Raw genomic sequence first — 17,368 nt, forward strand, 5'->3', positions numbered from 1 at the left:
GTCATTTTGGCCTTTGATTATCACCCGTAAAGAAAAATTTTGATTAGAAATCAAAAGTTTATTGTTTTATAAGCTAAATATTATGCTTTCTCTGTGGATACAACAGATTACCGCAAGCTGTTTCTAGGATATTTTATTAATTTTAATTGTGTTTTTTAGACATTGTGAATGATCGTAAACTAAAAAGTATAAAGTGTAATTGAAACCACTAATTGGGAGGTTAGGTTAGGTGGAATAAATTAGTGGTTACAATTAGTGTAGAAATTTGTTTCTTTAATTTCAATGTAAGCATTCAGAACGTCAAAATTAGTGGTAGACATTTTCAATTAGTAGAAAAAGTTATCAAACTTTTAGCTTTTCCAGTAATTATACTTCAAAATTGGTTTGGAAAGTACAAGAAATGTCAATTTGGTCTTTGATTATCTTCGGTCAAGAGAAATTGTGGTTAGAAATTAAAAGTTGATTGTTTTATAAGTTAAATATTAGGTTTTCTCTAATGAATACAGCTGACTAACGCAAGCTGTTGCTAGGATATTCTATTAATTTTAATTGTGTTTTTTAAACATTGTGAATGATCGTAAACTAAAAAGTATACAGTGTAATTGAAATCACTAATTTATTCTACTAATTGCGAGGTTCTGAATGAAGCTTAATTTTATTAACGTCATATTTTTTGCTGTTGTTAAAGTATCACGTTTTCTTATAACTATCATCACCCTTTCCATTGCATTGAACTAAATAAATTTTGTGCTTCTTTAAAATTTTAAAAGAACAAAAATATTGCATAATTTAAAATTCTATGAATAACAATCTATTAAGAAATGAAAACGAAGTTATCAAGACTTCAATCACATTTTCAAGTTTTTCTTAATTTTCTCTAAAACGGTGTGGAAATTTGAAAAAGTATAAACGGGATTAACCATTTTAGAAGAAGCAAATTTTTTATGAAAAATGCATTTTTCTCAAAATGTATATAAAAGTTTTTCCTCTTGTAAAGACAATCTGGGGACATACTGTAGAATCTGAGAAAAGTCCAAGATCCCAGTATTTCTGGCCTTCTGGCTCGAGCGACGGTCGAGCAAGCATGCAAATCTAGGAAACTTCTCTTTTAGGTCAAATGAACCGATCATATCAATAATTAGCTTTCCGATAATTTTTTCCAATTGATCCCTCTAATTTGATTGGCCTATATTACATATTCTCTAAAAAATGCATTAACTAAATTTTAGTGGTCGTTAGTAAGAAATTTTTAGAAGTGTGCGCACTCAGAATAAAGGGCACGTTTCCGTAACCTGGAGGAATAGAACCAGGTGCGTTTTAATTAAACTGGAAAATATTGCAAGAGCCGTTTCCACATTTATAGGCGAAATTTATGACGTTGCAGCGCTGATGCAGCCAGCTACACGAAATTTAATGTCTAAATAAGGGTCTGGAAAATTCGGTTATGGCGAACGACGGGTGGATCCCACGATGCCGTAAACAACAATGCCGCCCAATTTAATAAACTCGACACTTCGTCGCAACATAAACTGCTAATAAAAGTTTTCAAGTGCTCTAGCATAAGCTTTCCATACCATATCGTTCTTTTTTAATACATTTTGCATCTCAGCACCTATACAAACAGGTGTATAACCTATTTCCTTTTATTTTGCACCAGTCTGACAACATTGTACAAAAAATAGGAGAGAGTAGTAGGGTTTCCGGAACCGCAGCTGTTTTTCCGAACCGGGAATTTTGGCAACGCTCCTCTTAGGAACCGGGATTTCCCGTTTTTTTCAGTACATTCGGTACTGACTGATTTTTGTTCAATGGTGGTGCAGTTCACCAATCAGAAAGCAAGGGATAGTTGTTCAAAGTGAAATGGATAAAATTAAGATTTTTAAAGCTTCAGTCAGAACCTCAAAATCAGTGCAATAAATTAGTAGATAGTTTCAATTAGCGTAGAAGTTTGTTCACCTAATTCTAATGTAAGCATTCAGAACGTCATAATTAGTGGTAGTAATTCTCAATTAGTGGAAACAGTTAACAAACTTTTGACTTTTCCCCTAATTATACTTCAAAATTTGTGAGGAATGTCATTTTGGCCTTCAAAATTTGTTCTGCAGTTTTTCTGCAAGAAAAATTTTGGTTAGAAATCAAAAGTTTATTGTTTTACAAGCTAAATACAGACACCGGAAAAGTCTAGGGATATTACAATTTTATCCAGCCATCGTCAGTAAAGTAATTTTATTATTTGCATTTCTGATATAATAAAATTAAAATAAACAAATAGTTTACAGGATGTATTGGAAATAAAAATGCGAAATTTACCGAATTTTTCAAATTTACCTTGATTTTTATTGAACTCAAAAAAATACACACATTTTTTTTAATTCTAAAGTGTGAATTAAAAAAAAGATAAAACAATTTTTACTTAATAAAGGGTATAGCCTCCTCTACTGTTCATTACAGCCCTACATCGTCTCTCCATGCTCCAGATCATGTTGTCGATGTCTTCTTGAGGTACAGCCGGCCACGCTGCATTCGCGGCCCGAACCAGATCCCTACGAGTTTCACGAGGCATACCCATTCTCAAAATTCTTCTTTGGACCCCATCCCATACGTGCTCGATGGGGTTGAGGTCAGGAGATTGTGCCGGCCAGGGTAAGATGTTTAATTGATGAGCATTGATAAACTCACTTACCACTCTGGCTGTATGAGGCCGTGCATTGTCATGCATGAGAATGAAGTTTCTCCCAAAATTATTGGCATATGGAAACACGACAGGCTCAAGAATTAAATCCACGATATGTGATTCCTGTTAGAAACCTTTCAAGAAAAACGAGATCGGTTTTTCGGCTTAACTGGACTCCTCCCCAGACCATAACTGTTTCACCTTGATAAGGGTGCACTTCCTGAACATGGTCAAACGGAATAAGATTTCCCGGTTCTCTCCATACCCTAAGCCTTCTTGAATCCGGATGAATTCCAAAGCGTGACTCATCCGTGAAGAGAACATTGGCCCATTGTTCATTCGACCACTGAACGTGATCTTGAACCCACAAATATCGTACCTCTCGATTTCCTCTCGTTAAGGGTTGAGCTCTCCAGAGGCGTCTGCTTCTTAAGTTGACCTCTCTTTATCTATTGCGAACAGTGTCAGGACTAACGGTTACATTATGTGTTTCCTGGAGAATTAAACTAATCTCTGGTTCTGTAAGAGTCGGTCGGCTTTGAGCATTTAATTGTAAAATATGATCTTGCTGAGGGGTAGTAATGCGATGTCGCCCTGTGTGCCTTTCAGCAAGATCACCACTTTCACAGTAGCGTGCACTTAATCGCGATATTACGCTTTGCGTTGTATTTAATGCTCTAGCTACGTCGATTAGGCGTAGTCCAGCTTCGAGCATACCCAGGGCCCTTAGCATTTCGTCTCTGTTAAGATGTCTACGCTCCATAATGTCGTTTAATACTAAACAGAGTTATTTGAATGAATTCTGGCCAGTTATCAGAAAAACATAGCCAGTACAGGTTAAATTCGAACAACTGATGTTAGGTGCTTTTTAGACATTTGACAAAAAATGCACAAACACTCCTGCAAATATCCCAAATTTAGAAATAACTATTGTGACTACTTCGTTTCAATCGAAGTAGAAAGGATCGGCCTACAAATATGTGGTTGTTTATTCAAAACATTTATTTTTAACTTTAATAAAATGATATCCTAGATTTTTCCGGTGTGTGTATTATGCTTTTTCTATGGATACAACAGATTACTGCAAGCTGTTGTTAGGATATTTTATTAATTTTAATTGTGTTTTTTAGACATTGTGAATGATTGTAAACTAAAAAGTATAAAGTGTAATTAATTGAAACCACTAATTTATTCCACTAATGGGGAGGTTCTGAATGAAGCTTAATTAAAATAAACACAAATTATTAAGTAATTATAGTCATAAAAAATTAACATGACCACAAACATGAACACAAGTAAAGAAAAAAATTGGCGCCGGGAGGCACGTATAGCCGCCCATACTAAACTATGTTAATATCTCGAAAACTGCGACTTTGACTGATTTTGATGTTATTACAAATTTTGTTGCAAATATTATTCCTAATCTTAATTTGAAAACCGCGTTTCGCTAGCTACTGTAATTTAGGAGTTACGATTTTTTAAAATTTTTAACCCCCTCCCATACCCCCTTACCAACCCCCACCCCCACCAAAAACTAATGGTCAGATTCTCGGGTGCCACAGTATTTTTGTGCCAAATTTGGTTAAAATCGGTTCAGCGGTTTTTGAGTTATCGTGTTACAGACGGACAGACAGGCAGACAGACACCATAAAAATATTTTGTATTTAGGTCATTTATGACCCAAGTAACTCATTTTGAGTGGAATTAAAAAAACTTTTTTTTGCCGATCCGGTAATGGTCGGCTAAAAAGTATAGATAACTTAAATTTCACATCAAACAACATAAGGCAACTTAACTGAGTTTGAGACAATACCCCTAAAATATTGAATTAAAAATATAAACCAACTATAACATAAAATAATCAAACAACATAAACCAACTATATCTACATGAATTTGAGACAAAAGAACTAAAATATTGAATTAAAAATTTATATATCTATTAAAACATAACATAATGAATATTATAAAAGCTTTGAAAGAGAAAAGAAGCAAAAACAATAAGAAATAGCATCATTACTTACTTGAAGAGTTTGATTTCGACCGCCAGAAAGTATCAAAGGACTTGATTATTGTTACAGAGGCCGGGTTCTGTGATGGCCAAAAAGATCTGAATCTTAACTGGTAGTATTAATTAGAGTTTCTGGAACCGTACTAAAATATTTTCGTTCAATGATTGTGGAGTTCGTCAATTAGTAAGCAAGGGATTGTTCTCAAAAGTAAAACCGAAAAAAAATTGAGTCACAAATGAAAATACCTAATATCAAATTAATAATACATGAGAAAGTAAACATGAACACAAATAATGAACATAAGCGAAAAAAAAAAGAAAACACATGGTAGCTTAAAAATTACATCAAACAACATCAACCAACCTCGAAACCAACTTAACTAAATTTGAAAAAATATTTTTTTTTTTTTCACATTTTCAATTAAAGATGCAAATGCCTATAAAAACATGATACAAAAAAATATAACTAATACATTCAGCAATATTATACTAAAAAATAAAATAACATATTTAAACTTCAATAATTGCTACCTAGTCTAGCCACCTAAAATCAAACGTACTAAATACTAGAAACTGAATTACGGAAAATACTATCAAAACTCACTGTATAAAAACAGGCCATTTACCATAAAACCACGATAAAAACCATTAGATCAAACCTTAGGATCAAACGCAGCTATCATGGATTTCATTCGAATGTGACATCATGCGCAGAAATGAACCAATTTGAAACGACAAATGTGCATACCATGGTTTATCTATCTTGCCACAGAATATATACGCGTAGCTATAATATATTCTGTGCCTCTACGGATAGAGCTAGTGGAACTCTATATTCGCCTCCGTATATGTTTTCCCGCGTATATTCGCCTCTGTATACGTTTTTCCATTTAAGATTTTGTAAAAATTCAGTAATAATTTTAATACTTCATTTCTTTAGACGTATTTATGTTTTTAAAACCAAATTTTGTAATAAAGTTTTTCTATTTTTTAAAGTTTATGTTGCAATAATCAAAATAATACCTACTACTTTATACAAAGTGTCCAAAAATTTATTTTAAAAATACTAGCTTTAAACGGTATAACTTGTTTAATTTAAATGGAACACCCTGTATATTTCACGTGAATCAGATGCACAAATGAATTGTCTATCTCAAGTTGTATTATACCTTTTTTTACCTCTCTCTTCAAGTTTTCGTAGAAAAAGTATTTTCTTATAATTTAGACCTAATTTATCTTTTTTTTTCAGTTTATCAGTTTTAGCGTAGATTGAAGAAATAAGAACCGCAACCTTATGGGTTGTTTTGTGGGTTATTTTGTGACACAAAACGTCGCCGCTGTTTCAAAATTTGCCTGCGATTTCCTATGTTTCCAACGACAATGGACCACCCGGTATACTCGTGCTACTTGAAAAAAAGATCTTAGGGATTGGAAGGCTGGTTGGACTTTCTAAAAATACCAGAAGGTGTCTCGCCAGTGCAATTATAGACAAGATATTGAAGAGGTAGGATTTGGGTAGGAGCCAGTTCCAAGTTATCAAGTGATTAATACTATGGATTAATATGCAAAGCCCGACTCTGACGACTCGTGTACTTGGCAAACAATTGTGATTGGCATACGGATCCGGCGATAGCGTCGTAGCTTCTATAATAAATAACTTAGAAATTTTGTATAAATGCCCGACGCACTATTGCCAGCTAGTACATACGAGAACATTCGAAAACCTTCTCTACGCACCTAACGATCTATGGACTATTCTAGAGTTCTTTACCTGTCGGTATAAAAGCCGGCGGCTGTGGCCTACAGGGGGCAGTTATAAATATACCAGTGCAGTTGACGCGCGAAAATTCAAAATAAATTCTTAGTTATAAATCGTTCGTAAATAGTTCTATAAGTCTTTTATCGTTATTGTTTTTGTCAATTAGTGTTAAATAAATAGTGTTTAAATAAATTGTGACTTTCTATCCATACGGAACCGACGAAAAACGTAACAATATATTCAAAATAATCTATACATATTTTCTTGTATATCCTTCCCAAGTAGCATTTTTAGACACAAAATCGAAACAACATCTCTGCTGAGAAACATTGCGAAACAGTTTCGTCACATTTTTGATACATATGTTTTATAACATAAATCGGTTTTTGTTTCGAAACATTTAACCAAAATATGGTTTCGCTACATAAGCTATAACAATAAAGGTCTTAGTGTTACAAATTTTTTGAAACTTTTAAGAAACAGATGTGGTTACATTTACAAAGAGTTCGTACCCGTTTTGTGCCTGAAAAATTTCCATAATTTATTTGATATTCTGTGTCACATATGAGAACATAACCTTACGTTATTGTTTGGATTTTGTTCTACAGTTTTTGCATTTAAGCATTCTTCATTTTTCTTTTTTGGAGAGATGAATCCGCCACATAGGTATAGACATTTTTTAGCATTCTTCAGGTTTTCAACAGGAAACAGAAGAAAAATGTTAGCAGCATGTTTGTTTTTCTCTTTCATGTTTTAATTGTGTTTGAAACACGAGTTTCTCTCTTTTTAGACACAAATATGATATAATGTAATTGATATGTGTTCGACTCCATGTCAATTTTAAAAATTATGAATTAAAATTCCGCCATGTTGGCTAGTAATAGCGTTTTTAACTAAAAATATACATTATTTTTATCGGCTATTGAGCTTTTAAACTTATTAAAACGCGTTCTACTTACATTAATTTATATATCTTATTTTCAGAACTATAATATAAAAATAAAAAAACAATCTATATTTCAAACAAAAATATTTTATAGCAACAAATAATCATATATAAAAGGGGCATTAAAAATATGAAAGTACATTATTAAATTAAACGATAAATTTGCTTTTGCCAGACATTTTTAGTTCGAGAAAACCTAAAAACAAAGATCTTAAACCAAAAAAAAATATGGTTGAAGTCGACATTGTTGATGGTTGTTTTCATTTTGTCCATAGTCCAATCCACACATAGATTATTTACTATTTTAGATTGTTATTTTGTCTCAAAACGGGAACATCTTGGACACAAATTGCAGAAAATGTTTCGAAACATTCCCTCTTAAAGTTTTGATTCCGCATCGAAACATTTCGATGCGGAATGTTTTCAGTTATGAACGAAACGGCTAGTGCCATCACATCATCACATTGGAAACATATGTAATAAAGCCATATAAAATATATAGTTTTCGAAAATGTTTCCTATTTGTGGCATACCGTTTCCATTTTGTGTCAAGAAACAGACACAATTGTTAGAAACATTACCTAAAATGTGTCCAAAAATGCTACTTGGGTTATCGTCTCTACTGACTACACCTCTGTGCTTCTTGAAATAATTACACTGTCGCCGTCGTTTTCTCTTGTTTTATGTGTAATTTTCTCTACTAAAATTTATTCTTCATTTACGATGTAAGGAAATATAGTTCAAGCCATCTTTTGCGGTGTTTTATTACAATAATTTTCTGTTTTAAAGACCGAATACACTAGCCCGTCCATAAAAGAAAAAAGCTTAATCGTCCATTTTGATTAATTTAAAGAGAAGTGTTTTGTGCAAAGTTTGTAACTATTACATTTTTTTTGTTCAAGAAGTTCCATCTATATCTGAGAACATGGAGAATTCTTGTGTATCTTGTGGTATTTTCACTCTGTTTTTGTTGAACATTTCAGTTACAATAAGTCAAACAGGAGTTCTTTTAAAGGGCATGTCCCGTCAATATCTGAAAACATGGATTTTTTCTTGTGCAATTTTTGGTATTATATTTTTTATTCTTGTGGGACAAGTAGTTAACAATTTAAGGATAGTGTTCTGGGTACAATGATGTTTCTGGAGGCTTGTTTCACGCATATCTGAAAGCATGGATTGGATAGTTTCTTGTACACATGTTCATTGGAGACAGGAGAGAACTGATGGGAAAAAGTGTTTTGTATTTCACGGATTATGTATCTATAAATGAGTGCAAAAGTATAGTGGTTTGGTGTATTGTGGTGAATTAGTGTTTTATTTTGCTGTTGTAACACCAAAGGCTCCAACCTTCAACTGTAATATAAATTAGGTACAAACGGTAAGACATTTAAAATCGAGTAAAAACAATTTATTATACTCAAAACACACGTTTTATGTATTCATTGTTACAGGTAGAGTTGCAATAATGTATGTAATATAATAATATAAGATTTAGTTTTAGTTATTTCTAATTAAACTTAAAACGGTTAAAGGGGTGTGTTTTTTTACTGAAATAGATAAATTAATCATAATGGCATAACTAGTATCTCTGCACTTTACAATACAGGGTATTTTGTTCGCACCTTTGCTGAATTTTTCACCCTTTTTCAGCAATTTTTTACTTGTTAGTAGCAATTTCTCGTTTAAATGATTAGAAATATAGGTCATGTAGGAAGTTTACAGTTGGGGGTTGGAACCTTTGAGTGTTATTTAGTAAATAAACATTTAAATCACCACAATATAATTAAACACTTTTTATTTTTTATACTGGACGTGCCTTTGCTAACCATGTTAGATCATCAGCAGATGATTAAAACTGAATAAGTAATAAATAAGTTTTAATCATCTGTTGATGAACATGGTTAGCGAAACGCGCGTCCAGTGTAAAAGTAAAAGTGTTTTGGTGTATTGTGGTGATTTAGTGTTTTATTTTGCCATGTAGAAAGTGCCAATATTACATTCCTTTTAGTGCTGCAACAATGGTAATATCAGATATTAAAAATTTATACCGTGGGAAAATTTGGCGTGAGCAGACAGATCTAAAAAGCTTTCTAAAAAAAACACAGCGAAATTTAAAAGAAAATGCACGATTTTCAACATCTTTTTTGTTCGAAAAAAGCCTCATAGAGGAGTTCCTGCGGTCGAAATATACCACCCCTGAAAATATTCGCGCTTATTTAAGACTCATCCTGTATAGTCATGGATGGCTTTTGGAACACGCTCTCACATTTTATCTCTTATTTTCGTCGGGCATCTCGTTAACAAGTTAAACATGCGGATGTTTTCATGCCATTTTTACTCTTGTTACCCAATGATTAAAGAATACAAGATTACATATCCTTGTATTCCATACACGGGCTGCAGCAGAATTTGTGATATTAGACGCCATTTTTTTGATGGCACGGAATGAGTTATCAGCTGGTCATCAGCGACAATTTTAGCAATTTTTAATAGTTTGTGTGTAGTGAACTTTGTATAGACTTTATTACAATGGTGATTAGTTGTTCATCATCAAGTGTAAAAGCCGCAGCGATAACAAAGGGCCAGGAGTTACGTTTCATAGGTAAATAAACAGTCCACTCCATCTTTTTACCGTTTTCTTAGTTTCCTTATTGAATTCGATCATTATTTTTCTGATATTATATGTACTTGATGTGTGCTCTATACGTCGATACTAGTTTTGTACATTTTGTTAACATGTTAATACGTATTTTCGTAATTAATTAGTATGATACCACCATATACACCATAGGCGTAGTCAAAACATTTATCAAAAAATATAAATCTCTCTACAAACAGCTAAGTTAAGAAAAATATGTGCCACGGCACTGTTTGGTGACATGGTAACAATTTGCTCTTGGGTGTTATTTGTCCTTGGATTCTTTAGTCACTCCTACTGTTACCACTTTTCGTTACCACTAGCTCGCGTGTTGCGATTGAATTTTTACTCCCAGCGCGCGTAAAAAAGTTTCACATTTTAATTCTTATTTTCGTCGGGCATCTCGTTAACAAGTTAAACCTGCGCAATCCTGCGTACAATGTTGCTTCGGAAGGTATTTTCCTCGGTATTTTCCATCACCATCTGAAACATGGATGGTTTCATGTTAAAATACACCAACGTAATGTACATAAAGAATAAAATGGAAAAGAGAAGAAGATAGATATTTTTCTGCGATAAGTTTTAAGCGAAACGATTTCTGAAATGAGTTTCAATACTATACGACCGCTGCCGAGCCGTCCATTGTGGAAAAGCGCTTAAACCTTACAATTCTCCGAAGAATATATAAGTTTACTGTTGGCTGGTCCGGGCCTGGCTTACCTGCCATCAAAACACAGTCGTCGGTATTACGAGCGCATAAAACGCGCTCCAAACTGCAATCCGCCGCACATGCACTTCCCTACCCCTCCTGGGGGGAGTCCTGGTGCGAAATTGGCGGCAACAATCGTGCGCCACTGCTTTTATGTAGCCCAATAACTTTGAACTTTTTCAACGATAAAAATTGTGTGTGTACTATGTGCGCCTATTTGGAAGTGAAACTTCTTAGTTCTTATTAACGGCTATTAAATTGAAGGACAAATTTGATGAAGTGTATAGTTTGAAATATTGAAAAAGTAATAAATCAAAAAAAAATATTTTTTACGCGTAAAAATAGTTTTTAACGTGGAAGAAATATTTTTTTACGTATAACTGATAGTTTTTTTACGCGTAACAAACCGTTAATCGCATTAAAGCTTTTAAATGTTTATTATAATTAAAGGGATGGCTGCAATAACCAGGCAGCACCATTTTAAAAATTTTTGCTTGCTGAAAACAACTCCTGGAGCTGCCCTGGTTCCTGCTGCAAGCCGAAAGCAGCCACGTCTTCTATTGTTCTAAAAATACATTAAGTTTTGGGCAATTGCCCAGCTAACACCGGCCGGTTTCCTTCCTATAGGTCACCGAAGTTAAGCGACGTTAGACAATACGATTGGATGGACGGCTGATCGTCTAGAAACTCTGTCGTGCTATGATTCCATGGCAACAGTGTAGATACAATCTATTAATACACACCACACACCACACACCACACACCACACACTGTTCATTCACGCCGGTTTTTTTTTCCATAACAAGGGGCCGTCCTCTGCCGGAAACACTGCGACCTGTGAGGCCTATTGTGTTTGTCCCCCTTCTATATCTGCAATTATTCTCCTATCCTTGCGCCCTGCACTAGCTTATGCAGGTCCTTGATAGGATGGGAGCATAGTTCCTCCGGTTCTAGCCTAGCTTTCCCAAATAAAAAGTGTCGCTTGCGATCCAGAGTCTCGCAATGACATATTATGTGCTCCGCTGTTTCAGGATCTTTATCGCAGAGTCTGCAGCACAGACTTCCTTGATACAGGTTGAGCTTATTCAGGTAACACTTGACAGCCATGTGTCCTGTCAAAAGGCCTGTTGTAATCTGCACTTTATTCCTGCTAAGCATTAGCAGTTCTTTTGCGGTTTTCGAGCTAGGTTCTTGGATAAAAGCCTTGCTGTACCCGTACCCCTGTCTGTTTCTCCAATGGACATTGTGCTTTTCCCTGATCCAGAGTTTTAGTGCACTACGGGCCATACATTTGGGTATTCCCAGTACTGGCTCTGGACCAAGATAGGATGCCGATGATCCCTGCCTAGCTAGCTCATTTTCGTTGCTTTGGATGCCGCTGTGGCCGGGCACCCAGAATAATTTAATTCTGTTTCTTCGTGCCAGAGCTCCCAGTTCACTCCAGGCATTCCCAGACGAGTCTCTCGACGATACCTTTAGGTCATAAGCGCCCCAAGTGCCGCCTGACTGTCTGAGCATATATTGATGAGCCTACCTGAATAAGCTCTTCTATTGTTTTCTCTTGTAGAATGGCGAAGATTTCTGCCTGGAATACGGTTGAGTGGAACCCAAGGAACAGGATAAGCTTGCTCTTGGTCTTTCCCCAAATACTCCAGCTCCTGTTCCTTCAGCGGTCTTTGACCCGTCTGTATACCAGGTTAGTCCATCCTGAAGGAATGTTATACATATCCACATTCCTTGATCCATTTTGTTCACCTCGAATGGTTTGTGGAAGTGATAAAGAGAGGCCATTTGGTCCGATCTCATTTGGAGTAGAGATCCTCCGATAGAATCTCCCATCTTTAAGTGTCCTGTTTCTGTCCTATTTCCCAGAGACAAGACACTTTGCTGTCGATAGAGTCCCATTCTTGCCTCCGCCTGGATCACTATGTGAAGAGGCGGAAGGTCCAGAAGCGCCTCCATTGATGCAGTGGGCGTTGATTTCATTGTCCTTGTTATGCTCAGACAAGCAAGTCTTTGCACCTTACTAAGGCTGAGCATTGTTGTTGGTTGCATTGCTTTAGGCGATCATACCAAGGATACATAATATGTATCCTTGGTATGTTACTGAAGGCCTCACCACTCCAGTGTACAGCCAGTGCACCATCTGTGGTCTGAGGCCCCAGATTTTTTCATGAAGTCGTCTGACTGCCGCTAGTGTAGTCACCGCGCCCTCCTTTTGACATTTTCCAGATGTCGGTTCCAGGTCAGTTCGGTATCCAGCATGATTCCTAGATACTAGTTCTACTATATATAAGTTCCACTCCGACTCCCTTTAGGCCTTTTATTTGACCCTGGTTTATCCAGGGTTCTTCACGCGGGTTTAAGGACGGATAAGATCATCCGATATCTCGTGAGGAAGAGTCGATTTAGAAAGTCGCCAAGTCGGTAGGCCATTGGCAATGCTATCGCCGAGGACCGCGGTTGGTACTCCGCGTAAATAAAGTAAACCCCGCACAGATTATCCTTAACAGCAAATGGGAGACGTTAACTTAAAATACTTTACTTTTAAATTAAATTTTAAAAATAATGTAAAAATTTAAATGCACCAAGAAGTGATGAGCGAGACTGGTCTTGGTCTTGCAGTCTTGGTTTTGGTCTTAGTATTGAACAAAAAGCAAGACCAAGACCAAGACTAGCGTTTTTCTCACGTTTATATGGTAATAAGAAATTACTTATTATTTGTTCAAAAAATTATTGTTTTAATTTATTTCAAATGGTGTATTCTCAACTAATGAAAATTAAAAAAAAAAATGCAAACTTACAAGAGAGTTAAGCAAGACCAAGACCAAGGGAGTATTGGTCTTGGTCTTGTATTTGCTCTTCACTAAAACCAAACACAGGCAATTTTTCGATTTTTGATATACATATACCGGGTGTTTCTCAAAAGTGACTCACTCATAACTTTTGTAGTTTTTCAGATAAAAAACAGATTTAGTATTTTAGTATATTTATGACATAAATTAGGATTGATTGACGTATTCAATTGTTTTCGGTCGTCACTTCCTGATGTTTCATCGGAAATGATTAACAACTGGCACCCTCTATTTTTCTTTATTCGGTAAAAAATGACACTCATAGTGAATAGAATGACATATCATAAGTAAAATTTTGACATTTTTGCTTAAAAAAGTCGTATTTTAATTTTGAGTCTACAGTACTATGACCGTGTTAAAAACATTAATTTTTAATCAAGGAAGAACATTTCGAGGGTGTAATTTAAAAATAAAAAAATGTAGTAATTTACGGCAAAACAGGAAGTGACAGAAAGCAGTTGAATACGTCAATCAATCCTGATTTGTGTGATATACAAAGTATCAAATGTCGTTTTTTTTATATAAAAAAAGTGAAAAAGTTATAGGGGTGAGAACTTTTACCACTTTCGAGAAACACCCGGTATAATATAGAGTCATCAAAAATTCGCCATTTTTGTCGAGTTACCGATTTCAATTATAGTATTATCTGTAGTTATTGACTAAATAAAAAACGTACAGGGTGTCCCACTAAGAATAGCTCTCGGCTGTATCTCGGAAAGTCGTAGAGCTTGCGGAAAAAAATATTTATAACTAAAGAGAGCATGAGAAATTGCTGGAAATTATTTTCAAGTTTGTAGAGCGGCCGCTAGAGGGCGCAACTGCTATTACAAATAAGAAAAAGGCATTTTTACACAATTTTGCCTAGATAACGGATACGATAAATAGATTCGTAATTTTCAGTAATTTTTGCAAATTTTTTGTTAGAACCATTTTCCCCTATCTGCCAAAAGAAAGTGGTGGGAAAAGGTTAGATCTGTTTTTATTTAAATGTTAATAACTCCGGACTGATTGATCGGAATTCAACAGGTGAGTGCTCGTTTAAAAGAGCGTTTCTTACTCTATATTATACCATATAAACAATAAAAATAAGTTTTTGATCGTAGACGTTAGGGGGCGCTGTCTTACTCATTTAACAAACATTACGCGTTTTTCGAAAAAGTTAAATGCGATAGTATATATAATTTTAGCTGATACTAAAGAGTAATAAAAGTTTAAAATACAGCGAAAATCGCATCTGATATCTTTTTCAAACCAAAGTTATTAGCAAATTATAATAAATACGAAAAAAACAACCCTTAATAACCCGATCTTTCAAACACGGTATCCCTAGCCTTCTTTATTGTGACCATTCTAATAGAAAATAAGATAGAAAAGATTATTTCATTAAAAAATTGAATGTACCAGAATACCATATTACTAGGTGTATTAATATCTAATAATTAAGATATCAATGAAGTGACTAAGAAACGACGCCTCAGTGAATTCATGGTAGGCTTTGGAAAAGTTGCTTTTAGAGAGATAGTTTAAACTCAAAATATTATTATATCAACAATTTGATAGTCTCAACGGCGTTTTTTGTCTTTTGATTGCTTTTCTTAAAATGCCTTTCTTTAAAAGAAAAAATAAAACGCTGCTAAAACTATCAAAATGTTGAATTTAATAACTCTTTGACGTTTATACTATTACGTCAAAAGCATCTTTTTCCACAGGCTACCATGACTTCACTGAGCGTCGTTTCTTATTCACTCTCATTGATATCTTTTATTTATCTATTATTAGATATTAATACATCTGGTATTATCGTATTCTGGTATATTGTCGATTTTAGAATAAATCAATCGTTTCTATCTTATTTTTTTATTAGAATGGTCATAATCACAAGAGAGCTACTGTAACCGTGTTAAAAAAATAAGGATTAAATAATAATTAAGGGTCTAATTTTTCGTATTTATTATAATTTTGCTAATACCTTCAGTTTGAAAGAGGATATCAAGATGCGGTTTTCGCTAAGTTTTTCAGCTTCTATTACTCTTTACTATCAGCTGAAATTATATATACTATCGCATTTAATTTTTTTGAAAAAACGCGCAAGGTTTGTTAAATTGTCAGACAGCGTCCCCTAGCGTCTACATTCAAAAGCTTATTATTATTGTTTATACGTTATAATATAGAGATGAAACGCTCTTTTAAACGAGCCCCCGTTTGTTAGATTCCGTTCATCCAGTCCGGGGTTATTAATGTTTAATTAAAAATAGATCTAACCTTACCCCACCACTTTATTTTGGCAGATAGGGGAAAATGGTTCTAACAAAAAATATGCAAAATTTACTGAAGATTATGAATCTGTTATTTATAGTATCCGTTATCTAGGCATACAAAACTACTTTTTTATTTTTAATAGCAGTTGCGCCCTCTAGCGGCCGCTATACAAACTTAAAAATAATTTCCAGCAATTTCTCATGCTCTCTTTAGTTATAAATATTTTTTCCGCAAGCTCTACGACTTTATACTTTCTGAGATACAGCCGAGAGCTACTCTTAGTGGGACACCCTGTACATTATAAATTAGAGAAATATGGAATCTTCGCATTACGGTATTTAAGTGGCAAAAATTCGTTCACAATCAAAAGATTGTTCAATAACTAGTCCGGTCGAGATACTAAATCCCGGAAGTTTTTTAGGTGGCTTTTTTATAATTCAATAATACAAATAGTGTTTAAGGTGTCAACGTTAAAATTAAGCATGGAAGTTACTTCGAAAATTTTGCCGTTTGGTTGCTACATTAAATTATACCGAGAGAAAAAAAAATAAAGGTGTATATAAAAGTGAGATGAATTGTTATACTCTCGGTTATAATTTATTTATAAAAATAAGTCTAGGGTATATTATATTTTTAGAAAGCTCATAACAAAGCAAATTTAATAAAATAAATAATATATGTGTGTATATACAAGGTGTCCCATTTAAAAAAAAAACATAAGTTTAGGTTATATTTCGAGAATGACAGCTCCCAACGAAAAACTAGTTACGCACCTGTCTACGTGAAAATCTCTACTGGGCTCAGTTTTCATATTTTCGATAAGTTATAAGATAACCGAGATATGAAGGGGGTCGAAAAATGCAACATTTTCAATTTCGCCCTGTATTTCAGGAACTAAGAGGGCTAGGACAATTCGGTGTGTAGCATCTTTAGTTTCATAAAAAAATAGCACAGTGATGTGAAAGTCGCATCTTTGTATCTCTACCCATAAGCTAGATACCCTGTAAACCACACGGAAATTGGACACCTTGTACAACATTATACCGTGCTGGCAACAGTTACTTTTGGGTCGGCATTTACATGTGTGGAAGTAAAGCGCATAGGGATCTTATTAAGTCGGAGTGAGAGAAATGCGATCGACCGACGCGACGAGCGACGGTGTGCTGTTGCGGCGTTGCCGATACGCCTTTCCCTATCAAGTAAAGTAAAATCACGATCGCAAACCGCTTATTTTTAAAAGACTTTTTTTTCAAGAGATAACTAGATAAAATCATTAGACATGTTTCTGAGCATCTGAAATTGAATTATAAGGATATCGTTAGGGTGTCATTTTTTTTAACGAGAAAACGTCAGTAATCGCGATAATTTAAAAACTCAACTTTTTAACACATAACAGGCTATAACTCAAGAACCACTTTAGATATTGAAACTTTTTTTATTTTCAAGATCGGATATTTTCCAATATGTTTACATAAGAAAAAATCGATAAGGTTGTTTTTTCCATTCAAAAATTGTAAA

The sequence above is a fragment of the Sitophilus oryzae genome, unplaced genomic scaffold, assembly GCF_002938485.1.
Source record: "Sitophilus oryzae breed Bouriz unplaced genomic scaffold, Soryzae_2.0 scaffold_813_pilon_pilon, whole genome shotgun sequence".
NCBI lineage: Eukaryota > Metazoa > Arthropoda > Insecta > Coleoptera > Curculionidae > Sitophilus > Sitophilus oryzae.